A 13016-nucleotide genomic window follows, 5' to 3' on the forward strand; every position below is an offset into this window, starting at 1 on the left:
TTCAAGTAACCCTTGCCTTCGCTCTCTTTCCAGTTCTCCGATTAATCTGACTGTCCTCGTTTATATTTTATCTCTGTTTACTTTGTTGTTCCCTTCTCCTAGCGAACAATGATCTATTCTACATTCCCCCTGATCGTCATCCCCTTTTTTTCGTTTTGACACCACACATTTCCGTATCTATGTGTCTCCGTCTCCCCTGCCAGTCTGATGAAAGGTCTCGACCCGAAACGTCGCCCATTCCTTCTATCCAGAGATGCTGCCTGTCCCGCTGAGTGACGCCAGCATTTTGTGTCTATCTTCGGTTTAAACCAGCATCTGCAGTTCCCGCAACATGATGGTAAAAGTGTTGTTCTTGCCACACTGAGGTCTCGGGGAATTGCCACACTGAGGTCTCGGGGAAATGCCACACATGGAAATGTTGAATAAAAAATGTGAATACAAAATTCTGAAAAATGTAATTTAGTTGTGATATGAGAATTTTGGGTGGAAGGTCCGGAATACCATGCAGGTCATTTGAAATGTTGATGGAAATTTAGGTTCCGATTCTTCGCTATTTTACGTCCACAACATTAGCGTCCAAACTTATTCGTGGAGGCCACGGCTACAATTGAATTACTCTAACGTCCAATATATAAACAAACCCTTGATCTAACGCAGGCGAAATGGTACATCGTATGGGATCACCCACTGTCATAGTTGCATATGTCTTTTACGTATTCACGACGGACACTTCAATGCTACCTGTATTGTACTGATGTTATGCTGTGCTTTGGAAATAAACTTCCAATACATAAGATACGTTTTGATTAATATCGCTAAACATCTTGTTTATACATATCAGCATGCAGACCATCTATGGTATGATTTACCAATTGCAATATTTATAGTATTCATCTGGCTGCATGAATGATTCAAATCTGAAAAAACACGTTACTTGCAGGGCAATATCACAGTCGCAAAATCGCATTCGCTACACGTTTAAACATACTTACCCAACACAACTAATGTCGATCCGGTTCCGTTGCCAACTAAAGTGCCCCGGCGGGTGATGGTACAATAATATACTCCGGCATCCTGTCGGCTCACATTGGCTATTTTCAGGAAGCCACTGAATTTAGTACTGACGCCGGAAATCGTTCTCCCGTCAGGGTCTGGGATGAAAAAATCATTTTCACCCTGTTTCCACCAATGTACGCTTACGCTGGGCCCTTCACGAAAGAAGGGAAGAGAGCAGTGAAACGAAGCATGTTGGCCCGTCGAGACAGTTACTGCTTGAGGAAATTGATTTACATTGTCTGCAGTTTCCCCAGAGCCTAAAGGAAAGAAAAACAGGCCAGATTAGGAATATTTCACCCCAGAAGGTTAAACGCAAGAGCAGGGCTAATTGCAAATGGAAATAAAGACACGCATTAAAGAACCCTTGAATAGATGTAGGTTTTAGTCTGTATAAACGGTGTATGGGGATGCCATGTACCTGTGAAAATTATCCCCCAAAAAGAGAAACAGCGAAGTGCAATACTGGACAACATTCTGCAGCAAGTGATCACAGGGCGTGTGGAGCAGTGAACGTATCTGAAGGTTGAATTGTCAGACGATGAAGCGCGTCACTCCTTCTGTGACTGCAGCGCGGCTCTTGTCGATGTGGCGAGACTTAATTTTACTTGCATTGCTGTCAACAGCGGCACAATCGGCTGTGGACTTTCACTGAATGAAGAGAAAACAATACACCAAACAAATATAACGTAGATGAGCTCTAAAATCATGCGTTTTGCATCCAGTTGGGCTAAATTGACTCCCCTCCTCCGCAATCAAACCACAAACCCCAACCCAAGCAGTCCCATTCCGCCATCCCAACGTCATCACTCCGGATCGCTACCATCCCTGACCACGATCCACCGCTCCCCCTCCCCTCACCGCACCGCCCATTTCGTCCCTTATCACTTCCACTCCAATACTCAGCGAGTCCTTGTGCTAACACAAGCTATGATGACGACATTTAAGCGCTAATCCCCATTTTTGAAATTCCCCTGCTCTCCATACTGAATTTAGCTTGATTTTCCGCACAGGATGAAGAGAAAAGTCCTCATTTTGCTCAGTTAGTCTCTGCAAAAACATCGCTACACTGTTGTGCAATGATAGCGGAAGTTTGCGTCATTTCAGCAGAAAAATCTGCGAAATCATTTCAGATAAGATTGGTGAGACCCATTGGTCTATAGTTTAGCAAACAAATAGATAATACATACTTAAAGTTCATAACAGAGGGAGGTATTCGCCATTCAATAGAGATTGCTGGTGAAACTGCGTCGGGTTTAACAGGAAACAACCATAAATTGCTTCACCGCTGCTTCTGAGGCATTCGTTCTTCTGTTGTCGGCGTTTCTGCTTTCGCCACCACCGAAAAGCTCTCAGTGTTACGTCGGTTTGGTGAAACGATTTTGTATTATTCAGTGAGAAAATCCATAATCGACGAGGATGGCGGTGGGCGGGCACGGTGAAACAGATAGCAGGGGACCGGGGGTCAAATGAGATGGATGAAGTGAGTAAAATCCAGGTTAGCCGGGAAGTGGTGTTAGGTAAATTGAATGGATTAAAGGCCGATAAATCACCAGGGCCAGATAGGCTGCATCCCAGAGTACTTAAGAAAGTAGCCCCAGAAATAGTGGGTGCATTAGTGATAGTTTTTCAAAATTCTTTAGATTCTGGAGTAGTTCCTGAGGATTGGAGGGTAGCTAATGTAACCCCACTTTTTAAAAAGGGAGGGAGAGAGAAAACGGGGAATTACAGTCCAGTTAGTCTAACATCGGTAATGGGGAAACTGCTAGAGTCAGTTATTAAAGATGGGATAGCAGCACATTTGGAAAGTGGTGAAATCATTGGACAAAGTCAGCATGGATTTATGAAAGGTAAATCATGTCTGACGAATCTTATAGAAATGTTCGAGGGTTTAACTAGTAGAGTGGATAAGGGAGAACCAGTGGATGTGTTATATCTGGACTTTCAGAAGGCTTTAGACAAGGTCCCACATAAGAGATTAGTATACAAACTTAAAGCACACGGTATTGGGGGTTCAGTATTTATGGATAGAGAACTGGCTGGCAGACAGGACGCAAAGAGTTGGAGTAAACTGTTCCTTTTCAGAATGGCTGGCAGTGACTAGTGGGGTACCGCAAGGCTCGGTGCTGGGACCCCAGCTATTTACAATATATACTAATGGTTTGGACGAGGGGATTGTATGCAACATCTCCAAGTTTGCGGATGACACGAAGCTGGGGGGCAGTGTTAGCTGTGAAGAGGATGCTAGGAGGCTGCAAGGTGACTTGTATAGGCTGGGTGAGTGGGCAAATGCATGGTAGATGCAGTATAATGTGGATAAATGTGAGGATGTCTACTTTGGTGGCAAAAACAGGAAAGTAGACTTCTATCTGAATGGTGGCCGATTAGGAAAAGGGGAGATGCAACGAGACCTGGGTGGCATGGTACACCAGTCATAGAAAGTAGGCATGCATGTGCAGCAGGCAGTGAAGAAAGCCAATGGTATGTTAGCATTCATAGCAAAAGGATTTGAGTATGGGAGCAGGGAGGTTCTACTGCAGTTGTACAGGGTCTTGGTGAGACCACACCTGGAGTAATGCGTACGGGTTTGGTCATCCTAATCTGAGTAAAGACATTCTTACCATAGTGGGAGTACATAGAAGGTTCACCAGACTGATTCCTGGGATGTCAGGACTTTCATATGAAGAAAGACTGGATAGACTCGGCTTGTACTTGCTAGAATTTAGAAGATTGATGGGGGATCTTATAGAAACTTACACAACTCTTAAGGGGTTGGACAGGCTAGATGCAGGAAGATTGTTCCCGATGTTGGGGAAATCCAGAACAAGGGGTCACAGTTTATGGATAAGGGGGAAATCTTTTAGGACCGAGATGAGAAAAATATTTTTCACACAGAAAGTGGTGAATCGCTGGAATTCTCTGCCACAGAAGATAGTTCAGGCCAGTTCATTTGCTGTATTTAAGAGGGAGTTGGATGTGGCCCTTGTGGCTAAAGGCAGGTACAGGATACCGAGTTGGATGATCAGCCATGATCATATTGAATGGCGGTAATGCTCGAAGGGCCGAATGGCGTACTCCGGCACCTATTTTCTATGTTTCTGTGTTTCTATTGGATGTGTTGCCCATATGGTGGGCTTTGGACCGACTATTGTAGGTTTTCCAAGCAGAAATAGCGTTCACCGCCGTAACACATATACCGATGGAAATGCCGAAATACGTGCCAAAAATGGCTAAACATGGAGGAAATCAAGACAGACCCAATACTTCATAATTTGATTGTCCCGGCAGTGATGCAGGCACGGTTAGTGTAGTTTACTGTCGGGGAGTGGATGCAAGCGGAGGGGGGAGTGCGTGTAGACAGGTTAAACTATGTCAACGTCAATGAAGTTGAAGGGGTTGTACGGACACCTGTTTCTATAGTTTGCGCAAAGCTGTTTGATTGCTAATAAAGGCGTTCAGCGATTAATTACTATCAGATTATCAGTTCACATAAGCAATCCAATTGCTCCAAATACGGCAGGATTATGAAAACAGCGGAATAAACTGCATGGTTGTGACTATTTGGAATATAATATTAGCAAGATAATCGTTTGAGCAATATACTTATTCTATATGTGAGTATGGTGAATTCTCTGTGAAGAATCGTTAATTGTATGAGTTGTGGTTATATAAAAATAGCCTGGCAAAGTTTGCTGGGATGCAGAGAAATCCGTACCTCACTGTTAGTTATGTTTCTATCTTCCTAGATGCTCCAATGTACTTGCATAAGTCCTTCGGACATTGTAGTCTGAACTGCTTTACTTCCTGTGGACGCGAAACCTGAAGGTAACTGGAGACTCCACAGATATCCAGATGGAATGCAATCAGAAAGCAAAGAGGCCCAGTCCTGCTTTACGTACACGGTGCTACAAGCTACTGTATATGCAAGGCGGGTGCCACAGTTGGAAGTAATGACCTGGATCAGTAAATGCCTAAAGTAGTTAAAAGTACTGACCTGAATTAGAGGGTTTATACTATAGTATTGTCACATCCTTGTGTGCTGGTTGTCAATCAATGCCTGAATCCCAATAATCCATGGACATCCATATATTACAAGGACTAAGGGACTCTGGACAGAGACGTATCCTTATATCATGACATAACCGTTCTCTTAATGAAAGCAAGACAAAGAAGTTATGATCGACTTCGGAAAAGCGAAGCGGTGCACATACCCTGGTATACATTGATGCTGCTAAAGTAAAGATGGCTGAAAGCTCCAGGTTTTTAGGAATACATATCACCAACAATTTGTCCTGGACCAGCCACGTCGATACAATGGCAAATAAAGCACACCAATACCTCTACTCTCTTAGAAGCATTGGGCAGCCGTGAATAAACACGGCATCTATCAATGCAATTGCAAAGGTCGCCATTTAGTTATTTCTATTTGAAAAAGATCAACAGCAAGAAATAAAAATACAAATGCACACAAGCTAAATTATTGATGTCAAACAATTATAGTTAAATGACAACAAAAATGTTTCCACGTTGATCATGCATAATTTGGCACGGATTTTATGTTGATGTCTTAAATTAAGCACGCCGTTAAATTCTAGTCCTTCATTTTTTCTTCGATTTGGCCCCTTCTGTTTTCTAGAACCCATTCAGCTCCTCAGAGGCATAAATCAGCTTCTGACTGGTTTTCACTCGCTTAATCTGTGAATACAATGTTTAGGAACAGGTCATTATTTATAGAAGAAAGCCACTTAAAAAAAAAGAAACCACGTTTACTGTTCCGAATGACTTGCGACAACCCACAACCTACCTCTGCATATGTGGTTCTTTCCTCCGTGCCTTTCATATTGAAAACCATCTTTGACTTGGATAAATCTAATGCTGCATATGAGCAGAACTCATCATTTTCTTTTCCCGTTCGCTGCAAAATAATGTTTTATTCATGTGTATCACTCCTTATATGCAATTGAATTCAGACGGTGAATGCAAAAAGGCAATTTCTCAAAAGAGTAAAAAAAAAATGCCATGGCAGCATGCCGAAAATCTTTACACGTTTGACTAATTTTATCAATGACATCACTTTTTCTTTTAAAACGCTGGAACATTTTGGGTCCTGCTTGTTAATCGATTTGAGCTCATCCTAATTGTTTCTGTGTTGTACGACTCCGAAATCACGTAGTACCCACACAGAATCAGGGCATCCCGCCCACCGGGCTATGCTGAACTTTACGGCCTTGTACATTAATACCACTTGCTCTTATTCCCCACCTTATTCCCCCATCTATTTACCTTGGTATCCTAAAGATTTTCGTACATAGAAATTGCATTTACGTCCATCGTCTGCTCTTGCTGTACTTTTCAGGTCTCAACTGCTCCTTCTACAAAAACGACTGAATTCACTTCATTCTAAAACGTTCATTTTAATTAAAAGGTACCCGCAATTGACAAACATTTGTAGTTCAAAACTAGAATGTCAGAGCTGTTCAAGGTGATCTAATGCATAAATAAATCCAATCGATATTCATGCGATATAGTTACAGGTTAATGTACTTGAGTGGAGAGCGTTAATGCCATAGATTGAAATAACTCGAAAAAACTTAGCTTATATTCAGCAATATTAAAGGCGTTCGCTTGCCGTCCATTCCCTAATAGAAAGTAAATTGAGGCATCGGTGTGTAAACTTGCGTTATATATACAATTGCTGCTGGTTCTCACTACTTTGGCAGCACATTGACTGTAAATAACACATGTTTGCTTTATTCAGATGCAGCTCCTCTGTCATCTTAATAGACACTAAATTTATATTGCGCTAAACCACAGAGTAAGCAATATCTGTCAGCCATGATTACGCTCGTGACAGAGCTGAAACAATCTCCACGTTTTTGTGCTGGTGAAGCACTGCAGCATTTTATTTTCCAAATCATGGCGCCTTCTGATGCACAACACTTTAATTTAGATGTCTACGATGCTATATTGAATGCTTTGTTCTCGTCTGCTTCTTGATGCCCCGTACCTTGAATATAATGGGAATATGTGGTGAGGGGGGACTCTAAACAAGAGCAATGTGTAGCTCCTGGTACGTTTTACTCAACATGGTTGTTTCTGCCTTTTTTTAAAGTCACGGTAATCTGAAATGTTCACAAAGATTAGTCTTTGCCATCTATGCACCAATGTTAAGGACTGGTACAGATCGGATTGCAGATATTGCATCTCATCAAGCTGGGTTTTGGGTCCAAAGTTTGTTACTTGTTTGTTATATCTGCTTTGGGGGGACATGTTGAACGAATCCTATGGTCCAAGTGGAATAGGATCTGACTGAATGATGCTCCTCCAATGTGTGAAATGAATTTGCAGTATCACTTGTGAGTTCATTTAAGAAATTGTATGAATTACTAGACCAAGTGCCGACCCGTTGGGTCTGTTCCCCCAACGTGCGGTTGTGGGTGGGGGGTAGGCAGCATGCAGCATCACACACTAACTATCCCCCCCCCCCCCCTCCCGCACTCACGCTAATGGAGGGGAGGAGGGGGGAGAGAGAGAGAGAGGGGGGGGAGGAGAGAGAGAGGGGGGCGGGAGAGAGAGGGGGGGGGGGAGAGAGGGGAGAGAGGGGGGGGGGGAGAGGGAGTGCTGAGCGGGGGGTGAGATGAGGGGCGGGGGAGAGGTGGGGAGCAGGGAGGGGTTAGGGGTGTGTGGAGGGGAAGGGGGTTTAGGGGAGGGACGGTGGGGGAGGGGATGGAGGGGTAGGAGAAGGGGAGGAGAGGGGGAGGAGAGGGGGGGAGGGGGGGAAGAGAGGGGGGGAGGGGGGGAGGGGGGGGGGAGGGGGAGGGGGAGAGGAGGGGGGAGGGGAGGAGAGGGGGGGGAGGAGGGGGGGAGGAGAGGGGGGGGGAGAGGGGGGGGGAAGGAGAGGGGGGGAGGGGGGAGGAGAGAGGGGGGAGGGGGGAGGGGAGGAAGAGAGGGGGGAGAGGAGAGGGAGGGGGGAGAGGAGATGGAGGAGGGAGAGAGGGAGGGGGGAGAGGAGAGGGAGGGGGGGAGAGGAGAGGGGGGGGGAGGAGAGGGGGGGTGGGGAGGGGGGGGGGGGGGGGGGGGGGGGGGGGGGGGGGGGGGGGGGGGGGGGGGGGGGGGGGGGGGGGGGGGGAGTGCCTTTTTACTTCAACCCAAGCCCAAACAACCATTTGCAGGCAGTGCTTTTTTTTACCTCTAACCATATTTTCATTTTCAAACCAAATTAAGGGTACTCACAGTGCTGTAGACATTTGTCAGTGTCATTCAAAGCTCTGATTGAGGCACACCATTTGCAGAGACTGATTGAGGCACACCACTTGCAGAGACTGATTGAGGCACACCACTTGCAGAGACTGATAGAGGCACACCACTTCCTGGTTTTATATTCCCTCCCCCTCCCTCCAACGGGGGCAGTAGAGATAATGGGGAATATTGTAAAAACATTAATATCTCTGTCAACTTTCATCGACGGGAAAAATCCTCGTCACACATGCGGCGGAGGGGGGCTCAGAGCGACGTGGCCAAAAATGACGGCCGTAGGTGGCGGCGTACTCTCGGAAATCTCAGCACAGAAAGCCAAAACCGGTCAAGAACAGAGTTTTAGTAATATAGATGTGAGAGGGGAGGGATTGCGGTAGAGTGGAAGGAAAAACATGTCCTGGTGAACAGGAGGGGCATTGCAGGGCGGAAAGATTGGACTCAGTTGAAGAAGTAGAAATTATAAAGGAGAAATTTAAACTACTGGCATTTGGCTGAATATGTTTCTTTTTTTTCTTTGAGGGGTACGACCATGGATCAGGCTGGAATCATGAGCGTTCCAACTAGATCACATTTAACGATCACGATCAGGCGAACTATTTGGAATAAGGAACGAGGAATGGATAAAGTTATAAATGATAGTAGAAATGCAAATATCTGCATTGATAAAGCCAGCCCAACCATAGGACAAACTGTGCTGTATGAGCGGAAATATATACTTGGGAATTGCCGTATTTAGTTCTCTAGAGATTAAAATGGGGTGGTGAAAAAGTTTATTATGTCTTGTTGTAGAATCGGAGACCCCATTACAGTATTATGGAGAAGCTAATATCATGTGGTGTTGTTAAGTAAATGTCCACCATGTTCGCCTTTGACCACCACGACTCTGTACGATCAGAATATTAAAATGGTGGATTGTGACTGTTCGTGATGGCTATTAACGAAGAAAAAGCAACCCCGATTCTCCATTCTTGTCTCATTCAGGTAATGCCTTTGGACATTTCGGAATGATGCACTAGTGAGGAATTATTTCAACGTATGTTAAGGCAGCAGCAGAACCCGAAGGGGATCAACATAGATAATGCATAGATAATGCGAGCAGGGTATGCAACAGGGCTATTCTTGATTTCATGACCAATTATAACAACTGATGGAAAAGGCACCGAGAGTGGCGGCAAAGTGATTTAAAATTGACAAAAACACCATGTGACGCAGGGGAAGTAGTAGCGCAAGTATTTCTTAGGGATGTTAAAATACTCAAAGCATATGAGGAGACAACAAATAGAATGATAGACTGCGTGAGTAATATTTTTTCAGCAAGAACATAGGGAGCATGTGTGAGGTGTCAATCTCAACTGACCAGTGTCAAAGCGGCGGGAGGCTTTCTATAATTAACTAGCCACCAAGTCGCCAATTGGATATCGACTCCACCACTAAAGCAGTGGAGTCAAGATATGCGAAATGATTGCAACCTACGATCACTGACTACAGCTAGGCAAAGGGATCAAATATACCATGGACATCTGGGAGCATGTATAATATGAGTTATCCTCCATGCCTCACACCAGTTGAAGAATACAAGATTAGTCCCATACCAGCTTGAATAAAAGTACACAATGCTCCAGACCCGGCTGAAATGATTGACGAGCAAACAATGGGCATCTGTTTGGATGTATATCATCAAACGGCGAATGACTGGGCATGCCCAGAATATATTAATTAATATGATATAGTTAGAGAGACTAAGAGTCGTGGAGGTATAGAGCCACACAAAACTATATCTTGCGTGACTCTATACGCACGTTGGCGCAACGGTTGAGCTACAGCTACAGCTACAAAGACCCGGATTCGATCCTAACTACGGGTGCTGCTTGTACGGAGTTCGTAGTTTCTCCCTTTGACCTGCGTGGGTTTTCTTCCGGAGCTCCGGTTTCCTCCCACATCCCAAAGACCTACAGGTTTGTAGGTTAATTGGCTTGATAAAATTGTAAATTGTCCTTAGTATGTGCAGGATAGAGTTACAATGCGGGGATTGCTGTTCGGCGCTAAGTCGGTGGGCCGAACGGCCAGTTTCTGTGCTGTTTGTCTAAACTCTAACATCTAAACACGGAACCAGACCTTCGACTCGACAACCACAACCACGCTAGTCGCTCTTGCACGCATTTGGTCGTATCTATGTAACCCTTTCATATACATGTACCTGTCCAAATACATTTTAAATGTTGTTATATTACGTGCCCATACCACCTCCCATGGCAGCTTGGTCTATTTACTCAACACCAAGAAAACATGTTGAAAGATAGAACAACTGTGCGAAGATAACTGAAAGGTCGTGCTAGGAGAGGCAATGAATAGACGTTTACGGAGTTTTTAGATGGCATGGCATAGCGTGGTGGTGTTAAGATAAACATTGTGGATTGTAAATCAGGCTGAGTGCAATAATACTGATCCTAACCAAATTAAGCCTGACCCTAACCAGGCAAGAGAAGATTGAAAATTAGTCTGTGAATAAAGGATGAAAGTTACAAAGAATCGTTGGTCACTTCTAAATGATTTCAAATACGTAAAGTCCGCATTGAACCATCGTGTTGAGAGTGTAAAGCCTGTGGGCGCTGAGTATAATTGGAACACCTTGCGTTTTCTCAGAATGTTTCACAGCATATGCTGTTAATGCCTTGAATAAACCGACTTGTTTGAGAAACTCACCACTGCTCTAATCAATATTCTTGGTGTATGTCCCATTCTGCGCCGTAATTAGGAGGGCAGACGTGAAAGCTAGATTCAGGGTATAGGTCAGCACAGAATTCCCTCCATCACGACGTTGCCATAAAGTGGAGCAAACCCCTAACCCACTTATGACCATTTTTAAAACACACGAAACAGAATAAATACAAGCCGATTGATTAGATGCTCACGTTTACTTCTCTTGATGTGTCGACACCCCATCGTAATGATAAGCAGAAGAATAAATATAATTCCACCCATTGCGCATCCATAAATAAGAAAATAGTTCGAATTATTGTCTGTAAAATAAAATTATGAACAACATATAAATGGAATTAACTGCCAGGTCCAGAACAAGACAGATTAATTGTACTGATATTTAAGTTAAATGTTTTACGAATATTCGCAAATATTTAGTTTAGTTTACTTTCGAGATACAGCTAAATAAAATCGCGAGACCGCGCCGACCAACAGTCGCTCGTACACTAATTTTCTCCTGCACACTGGGGATAATTTAAAAAGCCAATTAACCTACCCAATGTGTACGCCTATGCAATGTAGTAGGAACCGGAGCACCAGGAGAAAACCCACACGGTCACAGGGATAAGGTACAAACTCTCCACAGGCAGCTCCCGTAGTGAGGATCGAATCCGGGTCTCCAGTGCTGTAAGGCACTTCCACAAAAACATTTCATAATCAAAACGAATAACGGTAAGTGTCTGAGAGATGTGGCAAATGTAGGTTGATGCGTTAAATTGAAAGATGTTACAAAACTAATTTGCTGGATTAAAAAAAAATCTTCGATTTATGTTAGGCGAAGAGAAAATCAGCGATATTCACGGCACTAAGATGAAACGCACCATGGGAAAACAATATAACTAACTAGAGCAATTGCAGACCCATTGGGTCTGTTCCCCCAACGTGCGGTTGTGTGTGTGTGTGTGTGGGGGGAGGGCGGCGGCATGCAGCGTCACACACACTAACTATCCCCCCCCCCCCACACACGCTAATTACTCCCCTTGATATTATATTAATATTATTAATTCGCTCCTTTTAACCCATAAGCACCCTATCTACTGACGCATAGCCCCCAACTTGCAGTCACATCTAGAGAGGGGGGGGGGGGGGCGGGGTACAGAGTGAGGGCCGAGAGAGAAGGGGCAGCGATAGATAGAGAGGCAGAGACCGAGAGAGAGGGGCAAGAGGGAGAGGGGTGGAGGGGAGGAGAAGAGGGAGGGTGGGTGAGGGGGGAAAGGTGGGGGAGGAGGGGAGAGAGGGAGGGGAGGAGAGAGGGGGAGAGAAAGAGGGGAGAGAGAGAGGGGGGAGGAGAGGGGGGGAGAGGGGGAGAGGGAAGAGAGTGGGGGTGCTGCGTGAAGGGTAGAGAGAGTGGGTGCTGAGAGGGGGTATGGTGAGGGGAGGAGGGAGAGGTGGGGAGCAGGGAGGAGGGAGGGTGGAGGGAAGGGGGTAGGGGTGTGGATGGGAGGAGGGTTTAGGAGAGGGAGGGTGGGGGAGGGGAGGAGGGGGATAAAAAGAGGGGAGAGAGAGGGGGGAGGGGGGAGTGGGGAGAGGGGAGAGGGGGGAGGGGAGGGGGGAGAGGGGAGGGGGGGGGGGGAGAGGGGGGGGGGGGGGGGGGGGAGAGGGGAGGGGGGGGAGAGGTGGAAAGAGAAAGGAGGGGAGACTTCAACTTTTTACTTCAACCCAAACCCCCCAAACAACCATTTGCAGGCAGTGCCCTTTTACTCAAACCAACCATATTTTCATTTTCAAATCAAATTAAGGTCACTCACAGTTGAGTAGACATGTGTTCAGTGGTATTCAGAGCTCAGAGAGATGTGACCGTCATCTTGCAGAGACTGAGTGAGGCACACCACTTCCTGGTTTTATAGTCCCTCCCCCTCCCTGCAGCAGGGGCAGCAGAGAGAATGGTGATGTTTTAAAAATCATTAATATCGCTCTGATTTTTCATCGATGGGAAAAATCCTCCC

The sequence above is a fragment of the Amblyraja radiata genome, chromosome 17 (genome assembly GCF_010909765.2).
Source record: "Amblyraja radiata isolate CabotCenter1 chromosome 17, sAmbRad1.1.pri, whole genome shotgun sequence".
In the NCBI taxonomy this organism is placed as follows: Eukaryota; Metazoa; Chordata; class Chondrichthyes; order Rajiformes; family Rajidae; genus Amblyraja; species Amblyraja radiata.